Source organism: Meriones unguiculatus, assembly GCF_030254825.1.
Source record: "Meriones unguiculatus strain TT.TT164.6M chromosome 13 unlocalized genomic scaffold, Bangor_MerUng_6.1 Chr13_unordered_Scaffold_39, whole genome shotgun sequence".
Classification (NCBI taxonomy): domain Eukaryota; kingdom Metazoa; phylum Chordata; class Mammalia; order Rodentia; family Muridae; genus Meriones; species Meriones unguiculatus.
In genome coordinates this window covers 3,230,368-3,242,497 of record NW_026843648.1, presented here as the reverse complement: position 1 = coordinate 3,242,497, position 12,130 = coordinate 3,230,368, and positions in this window count along the sequence as shown.

Below are 12,130 nucleotides of genomic sequence, written 5' to 3'. Positions count from 1 at the left end.
TTTCATTTCTCCATGCACTGTGCCTACTGTGAGAATTTTAGGAGGACGTGCTGATCTAATTGGATATCAGTGGGGGTATTTGAGGGTTCGGTGGGACTGTGCTGACTGCCGGTTTCTTCACCTCCTGCCTCCATCTTTCTGCCGCTTAAAATGTTTCCTCCATGAACTCCATGACAGGTAGAGTTGCCCAGCTGGGAGAGCCTTATTTAGCTACAGAGAAATGAAGTCAAAAAGAACAGAAAGTAGCTTTAAGGAATCTCCATCATTGGCTGGGGGATAGTCTGCCCTTCCTCATCAGTTCTTTGTGTGTGTATGTGTAATTATATTTTATTTCATACAGTTTTTCATAATGGATAAATACATCAACTATTGTAATTTCTTTTATAATTTATTACAATTTATTCACTTGTATCCCAGCTGTAGCCCCACCCTCATCCCCTCCCAATCCCATACTCCCTCCCTCATCTCCTTCCAGGCCCCTTCCCCAGTCCACTGATAGTGGAGGACCTCCTCCCCTTCCATCTGACCCTAACCTATCAGGTCTCATCAGGACTGTCATTCGTAGTCTTCCTCTGTGGCATGGTAAGGTTGCTCCCCCCTCAGGGGGAGGTGATCAAAGAGCCAGCCACTGAGTTCATGTCAGAAACAAAATGTGGAAACAACCCAGATGTCCCTAAACTGAGGAATGGATACAGAAATTATGGTACATTTATACTACTCGGCAGTTAAAAAAAAATGAAATTTGTAGGCAAATAGTGGGAACTAGAGATCATCCTGATTGAGCTATCCCAGAAGCACAAAGACACATGGTGTATATACTCACTTATAAGTGGATATTAGACTTATAAGATAATCATACTAAAATATATATACCTAAAGAAGCTAAGCAAGGAGGACCCTGGGTAAGATGCTCAATTTCATTCAGAAAGGCAAAGGGGATGGACATTGGAAGAAAGTGAAAATAAGGAACAAGACAGGACCCTACTACAAAGGACATCTGAAAGACTCTATCCAGCAGGGTATCAAAGTGGATGCTGAGACTCATAGCCAATCTTGGGGCAGAGTGCAGGGAATCTTATGAAAGAAGGGACTACAAAGAGACTGAGGGACCAAAAAGATTAAAAATTAGCAGCTATTATTAAGGGCTAAACTATGTGGGTGGAGAAGTCTGTTGATGCCCTGAGGGGAAGGACTGCCTTACTGCATTATTTCCCCACCTACTAGAGATAACAGTTGCTAGGAAACTGGCCCATCCCCCTAGGGAGGGACACCAGGTCATTATGGTCTGGGGACCTTCCTATAGCCAATTCAAAATGTAGCATTTTGACCAATGGATGCTTGCCAGGCAGGAATTGCCCCTGCCTTGGGCATGCTGGGAGGAACCAGAATCTATATATCACCCAACTAACCTGGGCGCTTCGGCAGTGGGGCTGTGTAGCCCAAGCTGCAGCTTGTAATTTTTCAATAAAAAAGACCCTCATGTGTTTTGCAACGGAGTCGATTCCTGGAGATCTTTTGGGGGCTCGAGAACTGGGTATAACAAGACCAACTGAACTAATAAATCTGGGCCTAGGGATCTTTTATGAGACTGATACTCCTCATTAGATGTTTACAGAGGTGGGTGCCATTCTGTTTTCATTTTGTTGTTGTGATGATAAAACTTTCTACTCAGAAGCAACTGGCAGAGAAAAGGATTAGACTTAACACTTCCAGGTCACAATCCATCAATGAGGGAGGTCATGATGGGACCACAGAGGAACAACCCTGCTTGCTGGTTTGCTCTCTAGCTTGCTTGCTCACAGGCTCACACTTAGCTATCCTTCTTACACTGCCCAAAACTTCTGGAGTTGAAATTGTGCCACCTGAAATGGGCTGGGTTCTCCTTAATCAGTGAATAACCAAGACAATTTCCCACAGATATGTCCTAAGGTCAAACTAATCTAGACAATTCCTCAGTCAAAGCTTTCCTCTCAGATGAGCCTCCTAGGGCTCAAGGTGACAATTAAAATGGGTTTTAGAAGGTGAAAGCACATGGTGAAGGCACTGGCCACCATTAGTTTCATCCAAAACAGATCTGTACAGCAAGACTATACGTTCCTTCAGTGAACCGTCTGAAGAACCACAGTGGGTCTTTGAGAATAAGTTTCTGAAGGAAAATTTGAGAAGGATATGGAGCCTGGCAGTGGGGGCACACACCTTTGATCCCAGCACTTGGAAAACAGGGGCAGGTGGATGTTTGGGTTTGAGGCCAGCCTGGTCTATAGAGGTGTTCCAGGACAGCCAGGGCTACACAGAGAAATCACATCTTTAAAAAAAATTAAAAATAGAGAGATAGAGAGGGAGGGAGACAGAGACACATTATCATGTATATACTAGAGATCAAAGTGCACACATATGGTGGAACCAACAATTACAGTCTAGCCACAAAGGAGGAGGCAGATGAACCCTCCTTCTTGTGTCACTGGCCAGGGCTGCAGCTCCAGCCACAGGATCATAAAGGAAAGCCAATCATACAACATGGAATTTGGCCATACTGAGCTATCAAAACTAGTCCATTAGGTATGAAGATGGTCAGTTAGTAATTATCAGGTTACTGAAATTCAGAAATGGTGATTGTTAATTGATAAAGGAAGTTCTAGGCCCTAGTGGGCAGTGGTATTCCTGAAGCAGGGGATTTTGAGCAGTATAAGAGAAAAGCACTTGGGAGCTGCAGAGATGGCTCAGTGGTTAAGAGCACCAGCTGCTCTTCCAGAGGTCCTGAGTTCATTTCCCAGCACCCACAAAGGAGGCTTACAACTATCTACACTGGTATCTGAGGCTCTCTTCTGGGATGTGATAGAGCACTCAAGTGAATATTTTTGTTTGTTTGCAAGAGTAAGTTTCAAACCACCTTACATACATACATATAGGTGGATGGAACAAACTCCAAAGAGCAAGCACCAAACCACCTTACCTACATATACATACATCATGATGGATGGAACAAACACAAAAGAGCAAGCTCCATCCCAACCTTACATACATACATATACATACATCTTTTCAGATGAAACTAACTCCAAAGAGTGAGGTGCAAACCACCCAACATACATACACCTTGGTGGATGGAACAAGACCCAGAAGGCCAGTTCGGACCACATTTTTACTCTTTTTCCACAGCTTATCTATCCCAGCAAGATCTTTCAAGCTAAACACACAATATGGTTACACTCAATTTTTCTTTAAGTGAGTGAGTACAATGAATATATGAAAAAAAAACCCACATATTCCCCTATACCTTCACATGATCAAATGTTTTATGTATTATGGGTGAAAAACAAATATAAAAAAACAAGTTAGTCCCAAGACCCCATATACACTTCTAATTAACCAACTTGTGATAAATTAACAAGATGAGCCAGCAACTTAACTTCTCAGCCAGCATTTCTTTACTGGCAAGGTGAAATTTGGGGTAACCAAGAATCAATTACAATAAAAATAATCTTATGAAAGTCTTTAAAGTATCACAAATCTAAACTTTTATATAAAAAATAAGCCACCTCTACTTTAAATCTTGATGGGTGGGGTGTGCATCTGCTCATTAATAACTTTATTAAAACATATCAAGAAGCTGAGGGCAAAAAACAAGTATAAGGAAATCAATTGTTGTCTCCGTTACAGGCCCAGCTGGAGAGTGTCAGTCAGGAGGTGCTATCTTGGGCTTTTATTTCTGCTCATCAACCTTAAAGAGTCCCTGGCTTTACTACTAAGAGGGTATTTTTTTAACTTTACATGGTTCTCTAAGATTTTTTACATTAGTCATTAGTAAAAACATCTTCCCTGACCTTGCAAAACAATCTACAAGTTGCTAAGGGGAAGAGAGGTTAGCCCAGACTCTGAGCAGGTAAACTCATAGTAGGGAGTGGGGTATGCCAGCCAAAAGAACCATATTATGCTTTGGAATGACTGAGGGATTTCTTGGAGGAAATTGGCAGCTAGGTTTAATGTGATAATAAGGAACCTCTGCCATTTGTCTCAGATTTGAAACCTACATCTATGGAAATAACAACTTTAGAGAGCAGTATGGTCTCCAATGAGTAATGATTATCAAATGAGCCTACAAGAAAGACAGGTGGCAAAGAAGATTCTATAATTTTTTTACTTTCTTTAAATCTCCTTTCTTTTCTGTAAGGGAGGGCAGTTACACAGGCTGGCCTCAAATTTCTGCTCTTATTTCTTCTCCATAGGCCGCTCTGTTCAACTGAGAAGATTCTGTAACCTGAGTCTTGCTTGCAACATCACTGAGAAATAAACGTTACCTGTAACTCATTTTACAGAGTCCCACCCCCAAAGCACTGGGTGAGTGGGCATCTCACATCCAGAAACATCTGAAATAAGAAATGCTGTGACGTCTCAAACTTTTTATCCCAAGCATTTCAGAGATAAGGTGTTTCTCTTCCAGCCTCAGGGCATGTTTCCCACCAACCCAGGAAAGCAGGAGGGGAAGATTGGGTGAAAAGCTTGGAAGCCCAGCAAACATGACTGAGATCAGACATTCTAGGAACCACCGCAGAGCACAAGTTCTACTTTAATTCAAGAAAACAAAGACTATATGTTGCTGGAGCCTGCCAGTTGAGTTGAATGGTTCTTGAGTTGGGAGTGAGGATTAAAATAAATAAACTAACACACAACACATGGAACCTTTCCGAGAGGCTCTATTGGAGAGTAGACTCAATCAGCAGCCTGGCTTTATTGCTGAGTGCTTTTAAGCCAGAGTAAAAACAGCTCAGAACAATGGGTTAAATTTACAAGAAGGTGAAACAAGAGGTGTGATCTTGACAAGCTATCTCACCTGCTGTCACAAACAAAAGGAGATGGGCTTGGAAATTCTTCCCTGACTTCAGTGAAGGCCTGGTAAAGCAGTCTTTCCGCTGAGATTTAAATATCAAAGCAGCTGCCAGAACAGTGGCTCCCAACAACATATCCCTTGGGACTGGGGTGCTCCAAGGATTGGTGTATATAATTGTTTAAAATTAGGCACGTCTAGGATGCTTGCTTTGCATTAAACAGCACACTCCTATCATATGAACAAGAACACAGTACCAAATAATTATCCTATAGGTGAAGGGAGTGGAGAGTTAGCTAGGCTGTGTCCAAGGCCATCCATCAAATGTGGTTGGTGGCATCTGAGAGATCAGGAGGCTCTGGTGGGGAGAGGGAGTCCTGCACCTTAATGCATAGCTCCGAATGGCTATACAGAAGGGAGGGCTGCAACCTTAAACAGCAGGGTACTTCTATCCAGAGAAGAGACATTCTGCCTGCAATTTGCATGTAATTAACAACTAAAAATGGAGATCTTTTGTTGGCAGATCTTTTCAAATTCACAAACTCGGGTCCTCAAGAGCAAAAAGTGCTCTTATCCAATTAATTAGCCAATTAATCAGCCACTGTTCTAGAGTACCAGTTCAGTTCCTACTGTGCACATCAGTCAGGTTACAATCTCCTTTAACCTTACCTTCAAGGAGTCTGAAAGTTTCTTCTGGCCTCCAGGGATACCTGCACTTACTGTGCATATACGTCCATACAGACCCTTACAAATATACTTAATTAAAAATAAAATAAACCTAAAAATATATCTTTAAAAATCAACTTATACTTTGTTTTTACTAAAGACAGATGAGCATGTAACTTGGTAAAAAGCTGAAGATCTTCTGTGTTCCTTATTCTTCTCCTCTCTCAAATGTTGATATTACAAGCCATGTGCATCAAAGTCTTTATACACATTTTCAAAAATACTGCTTCATTAATGAAATTTATCAATTATACAGAACTGTAATCTGTGTGTGAATAGGCACACAGTATATATATTTGTGTGTGTATACATAATTCAAAATAAAATAATTAAAACACTAATAACAGTTGAATACAATTAACACTGTCATATTGTTACCTAAAAATTAATCAGAATCATCTGGATGGTGGGTGGCTTAGGCCTTTAATTCCAGCACTCTGGAGGCAGAGGCAGAGAATTCCCTGTGAGTTTGGGGCTAGTCTGATCTACAGAGGGAGGTCCAGGATAAATATAGTTAAAAACAAAAACAAAAAAAAATCGTAGTTTAGCTGACTAAAAGATTTGAGGGATATGCAGCACAAAAAACAAACAAACAAACAAACAAAAAAAAACCCAAACAAACAAAAAAAGCCATGTAGACTAATATTTTGAGTGTTTATTACTTAATTTCTTTTTAAATATTTTCATGTTCTCATAAGGCATTGAGTGTCATTTTTTCATCTGGTGATATGTTTGGAACCAGTTCTCAGTTTCTGGACAAAGAAAAGAGGGATCCTGAGACCATAGGTACCATTTCTCTGTAAAACAACTTAGTCTGTTCAAGGGAGAAAACTAGTTCAAGCTCTAGGCCAGGCACATGGTCTCACTGTGGGAGTTGGAAATGAGGTTTACAACAGGTGTTAGTTAGCTTTTTAAAATGAGGTTTTCGGTATTACACATCAGTGCCTGTGATTATGTGGAAGTGTTCCATCTCTTTGGATAAGCTACTGTATTAAGATCAGTGCTGTGGGATTGCAGAAAAATCACAGGCCTGGCCAGGCTCAGATCCAGAAAGCCAGGAGGTGCAGGCCTCTTGGACTAAAAGGCAGGTCTCAGCCCAGTGGGTGCTTCACCTGAGGTCAACAGAGTTTGTAGATATACTGCACTATCCAGCCACCATAGTTGGCAGCCAAGCCCTGGGAATTCAGTGGCAAATCTCCAGGAAGGAGGGGAGTACTCCCTCCCCCCAGGATAAATGATTGACAAATTTCAAGTAGCCATGGTGGAAAGCTGATTATATCATGAAACACATTTTTGTCCTGTGATATCAAGGATTTATAATCCTTGGGCCTTAGGAGAGATTAAAGGGTACATGTATTTGATTCCCTGGGGATAGAGATGCTAGGGATATAGTTGATTTACATGTTGTGGTACAGTACCTCATTTGCATGTAGTATCACAGTACTATTACAAGGAGAATATGTTAATTAATTATCCTATTCATGGGGGAACATCTCCAGGTACAGTTGAAGGGCATTTGCTGAAAGCCAAGATCTCCTTAGGATAGGGTAGATTATTTTCAGGAATCCACAGGTGCTTGCTGAGCAGGTTTCTTATCAGGAAAAGGACAGGCATGTAATTGTTACTTAGGGCCATGTGGTACTCCTTATAGGATCTGAGGTTCCCCAGATCAGGCAAAGAGAGAATTCCACTGAGAAAGTGAGTACACTGTTACACACCAAGTTCAGAGGCTATCTGGAATGGTCATACTACAAAATTATATTCAGAGTCCCACAACTGAGGTTCTGCAACCACTCCTCAGTATCAACAGTTTGTTTAACAGTGCTCCTTATACAGTACCAGCCTGTCTGTTGGCTGTTTTGTGATGATGAGAATCAAGGCAAGGGCCTTCTGCCCTGGCAGGTCCTCTAGCAATTACCAACATCATTTTTTTCCCATTATCAATGACAACATCTTATATAGTTATGGTTTTGCATTTCTGTGAAGATTTTTAAATAGTGCAAACGTAATTTTTAATATATTATGCCATAAAAGGAATCATGCCTTGTCAACACCAAGAGTCACTTAAGAGCAGTCAAGGTCAGTATGTAAACTGTTAGAAGACTGAAGGACACATTGGCTACCTGAGTCAACAATCCTTAGAAACTTCTCTAGGTTGTAGAATTCAGTCAAAAACAGTTACAGGAATCAGGTCTGTAGTGTCTGTAGTGAAGGAAAAGGAAAGTAAGAATGTCCAGAATAAAGAACACAGAAAATCAGAGAAAACTCACTCTTGCCATCATTACACAACTAGGGTCTTACACAGCAGGGTCTGGCAAAACTTATGCACCTAAAATAAATCTATTTTAATTTCTAAAGAAAAAATAACATATACAGGAAGAAAACCTTAGGAAATTACATGTGCATGTGTATTGTCACCATTTTCATTGTCTTATCCTCTAGGATGCCAGAAGACTACATTTGATATCCTGGACTTGAAAACAGACAGTTCTGAGCCCTTGATGTAAGTGCTAGGAATTAAAATTGGCTTCAAAAGGTAGTAGTACCACTAACTCTCTAGATCCCAGTGATGTCATTATAATGGAGAGGATGAAGATGCTGTATTGTGCTTCTGTCTCCTAGCACTTAAAGGTGATGAAGACTCTGATAAATGGCTGCTGGATTTCTCCCCCTATGTGAATGGACTTCCCATATTACTTCTTTTTTTAATTTTATTATCATTATTATTATTAATTACACTTTGTTAATTTTGTATCCCCCCATATGTCCCTCCCTCCTCCCTTCCGGATCCCACACTTCTTCCCTTTTCTGCATGCATGCTCCTCCCCAAGTCCACTGATAGGGGAGGTCCTCCTCTCCTTCCTTCTGATCTTAATCTATCAGATCACATCAGGAATTGTCTTCTCCTGTGGCCTGGTAAGGCTGCTCCCCCCTCAGGGTGAGGTAATCAAAGAGCAGGCCAATCAGTTTATGTCAGAGGCAGTCCCTCTTCCCATCACTATGTAACCCACTTGGACACTAAACTGCCATCGGCTACATCTATGCAGGGGTTCTAGGTTATCTCCATGACTAGTCCTTGGTTGGAGTATGAATCTCTGGAAAGTTCCCTGTGTTCATATTTTCTTGTTCTGTTGCTCTCCTTGTAGAGTTCCTGTCCTCTCCAGCACTTGCTATTTCCCACTTCTTACATAAAATTCCATTCACTCTGCCGTCAGTTGGCCATCTGGCTCAGTATCTGCTTTGATAGTCTGCAGGGCAGAGGCTTTCAGAGGCCCTCTGTGGCAGGTTCCTAGGTTGTTTCCTGTTTTCTTCTTCTGAGGTCCATCCTCTTTGCCTTTCAGGATGGGGATTTACTGTTTTAGTTAGGGTCCTCTCTTTTGTTTAGTTTGTTTAGATGTACTGATTTTAGTGGGTTTATCCTATGTTGTATGTTTATATGAGTGACTATATACCGTGTGTGTCTTTTTGCTTCTGGAACAACTCACTGAGGATGATCTTTAACAGGTCCCACCATTTACCTGCAAATTTCATGATTTCCTTATTTTTCATTGCTGAGTAATACTCCATTGTATAGTTGTACCACAGTTTCTGCATCCATTCTTCAGTTGAGGGGCATCTGGGCTGTTTCCAGCTTCTGTCTATTACAAATAAAGCTGCTACAAACATGGTTAAGCAAATTTCCTTTTTGTGTACTTGAGCGTCTTTTGGATATATGCCTAGGAGCAGTATGGCTGGATCTTGAAGAAGCACTATTCCTAGTTGTCTGAGAAAGTGCCAGATTGATTTCCAGAGTGGTTGTACAAGTTTATATTCCCACCAGCAGTGGAGAAGGGTTCCCCTTTCTCCACAACCTCTCCAGCATGTGTTGTCACTTGAGTTTTTGATCTTGGCCATTCTGATGGGTGTAAGGTGAAATCTCAGGGTTGTTTTGATTTGCATTTCCCTAATGGCTAATGAGGTTGAGCATTTCTTTAAATGCTTCTCTGCCATTCGATATTCCTCTACAGAGAGTTCTCTGTTTAGCCCTGTTCCCCATTTTTAAAGTGGATTGCTTGGTTTGTTGCTTTTCAGCTTCTTTAGTTCTTTATATATACTGGATATGAGTCCTCTGTCAGATAAAGGGTTGGTGAAGATTCTTTCCCAATCTGTAGGCAGTCACTTTGTTTTGATGACAGTATCCTTTGCTTTACAGAAGCTTTTCAGTTTCATGAGGTCCCATTTATTGATTGTTGCTCTTAGAACCTGTGCTGTTTGTGTGCTGTTCAGGAAGTTTTCTCCTGTACCAATGAGTTTTAGGGTATTCCCCACATTTTTTTTCTAGCTGATTTAATGTGTCTGGTTTTATGTTAAGGTCTTTGATCCATTTGGACTTCAGTTTTGTGCAGGGTGATAAGTATGGATCTATTTTCATTTTTCTACATGTAGACATCCAGTTAGACCAGCACCATTTGTTGAAGATGCTATCTTTTTTCCATTGTATAGCTTTGGCATCTTTGTCAAAAATCAGGTGTCCATAAGTGTGTGGGTTTATTTCTCGGTCTTCTGTTCAGTTCCATTGATCCACCATTCTCTTTCTATGCCAGTACCATGCAGTTTTTATAACTGTTGCACTATAGTACAGCTTGAGATCCGGGATGGAGATACCTCCAGAAGATCTTTTATTGTAGAGGATTGTTTTGGCAATTCTGGGTTCCTTGTTATTCCATAGGAAGTTGAGAATTTTTCTTTCCAGGTCTGTAAAGAATTGTGTTGGCAATTTGATGGGAATTGCATTAAATCTGAGATTGCTTTTGGTAAGATGGCCATTTTTACTATGTTAATCCTGACAAGCCATGAACATAGGAGATCTTTCCATCTTCTCATATCTTCTAATTCTTTCTTCAGAGACTTGAAATTTTTTTCATACAAGTCTTTTACTTGCTTGGTTAGGGTTACACCAAGGTACTTTATGTCATTTGTGGCTATTGTGAAGGGTGATGTTTCCCTAATTCCTTTCTCAGCCCTTTTGTCTTTTGTATACAGTAGTGCTACTGATTTTTTTGAGTTAATTTTGTATCCGGCCACTTTGCTGAAGGTGTTTATCAGCTGTAGGAGTTCCCTGGTAGAGTTTTTGGGGTCACTCATGTATACTATCATATCATCTGCAAATAGTGATAATTTGACCTCTTCCTTTCCCATCTGTATCTCCTTGATATCCTTAAACTGCCTTATTGCTCTAGCAAAGACTTCCAGCACTATGTTGAAGAGATATGGAGAGAGTGGGCAGCCTTGTCTTGTCCCTGATTTTAGTGGGATTGCTTTAAGTTTCTCTCCATTTAGTTTGATGTTGGCTATAGGCTTGCTGTATATCGCCTTTACTATGTTTAGATATGTGCCTTGTACCCCTGATCTCTCCAATACTTTAAACATGAATGGATGTTGGATTTTGTCAAATGCTTTTTCAGCATCTAGGGAGATTATCATGTGTTTTTTTTTCTTTCAGTTTGTTAATATGGTCAATCACATTGATGGATTTCCATATATTGGACCACCCCTGCATACCTGGGATGAAGACTACTTGGTCATAGTGGATAATATCTTTGATGTGTTTGTGGATTCGGTTTGCAAGTATTTTGTTAAGTATTTTTTGCATCAATGTGCATAAGGGAGATTGGCCTGAAATTCTCTTTCTTTGTTGAGTCTTTGTGAACTTTAGGTACCAAGGTGAATGTGGCTTCATAGAATGAGTTTGTTAATGTTCCTTCTGTTTCTATTTTATGGAATAGTTTGAAGAGAATTGGTGTTAGCTCTTCTTTGAAGGTCTGGTAGAATTCTGCTCTGAAGCCATCTGGTCCTGGGCTTTTTTTGGATGGGAGACTTTTGATGACCACTTCTATTTCTTTGGGAGATATAGGACAATTTAGTTGATTTACCTGGTCCTGATTCAGCTTTGGTAAGTCAAATCAATCAAGAAAATTGTCCATTTCATTTAGATTTTCAAATTTTGTGGCATATAGACTTTTTAAGTAAGTCTTAATGATTGTTTGGATTTCCTCAGTGTCTGTAGTTATGTCCCCCTTTTCATTTCTGATTTTGTTTATTTGGGTGGTGTCTCTCTGCCTTTTAGTTAGCTTGGCTAAGGGTTTGTCTATCTTGTTGATTTTCTCAAAGAACCAATTCTTGGTTTCATTGATTCTTTGAATTGTTTTATTTGTTTCCAATTGATTGATTTCAGCCCTGAGTTTTGATTATTTCCAGCCGTCTACTCCTTCTTGGTGTGTCTGCTTCTTCTTTTTCTAGGGTTTTTAAGTGAGCCATTAAGTTGCTTGAATGAGCTGTCTCAAATTTCTTCTTGAAGGCACTTAGTGCTATGAACTTTCCTCTTAGCATTGCTTTCATTGTGTCCCACAAGTTTGGGTATGTTGTGTCTTCATTTTCATTGATTTCTAGAAAGACTTTAATTTCTTTATTTCTTCCCTGACCCAGCTGTCATTTAGTAACAAGTTGTTCAGTTTCCCTGTGTGTGTAGGCTTTTTGCTATTTCTGTTATTGTTGAGGTCCAGCTTTATTCCATGGTGATCAGACAAGATACAAGGGATT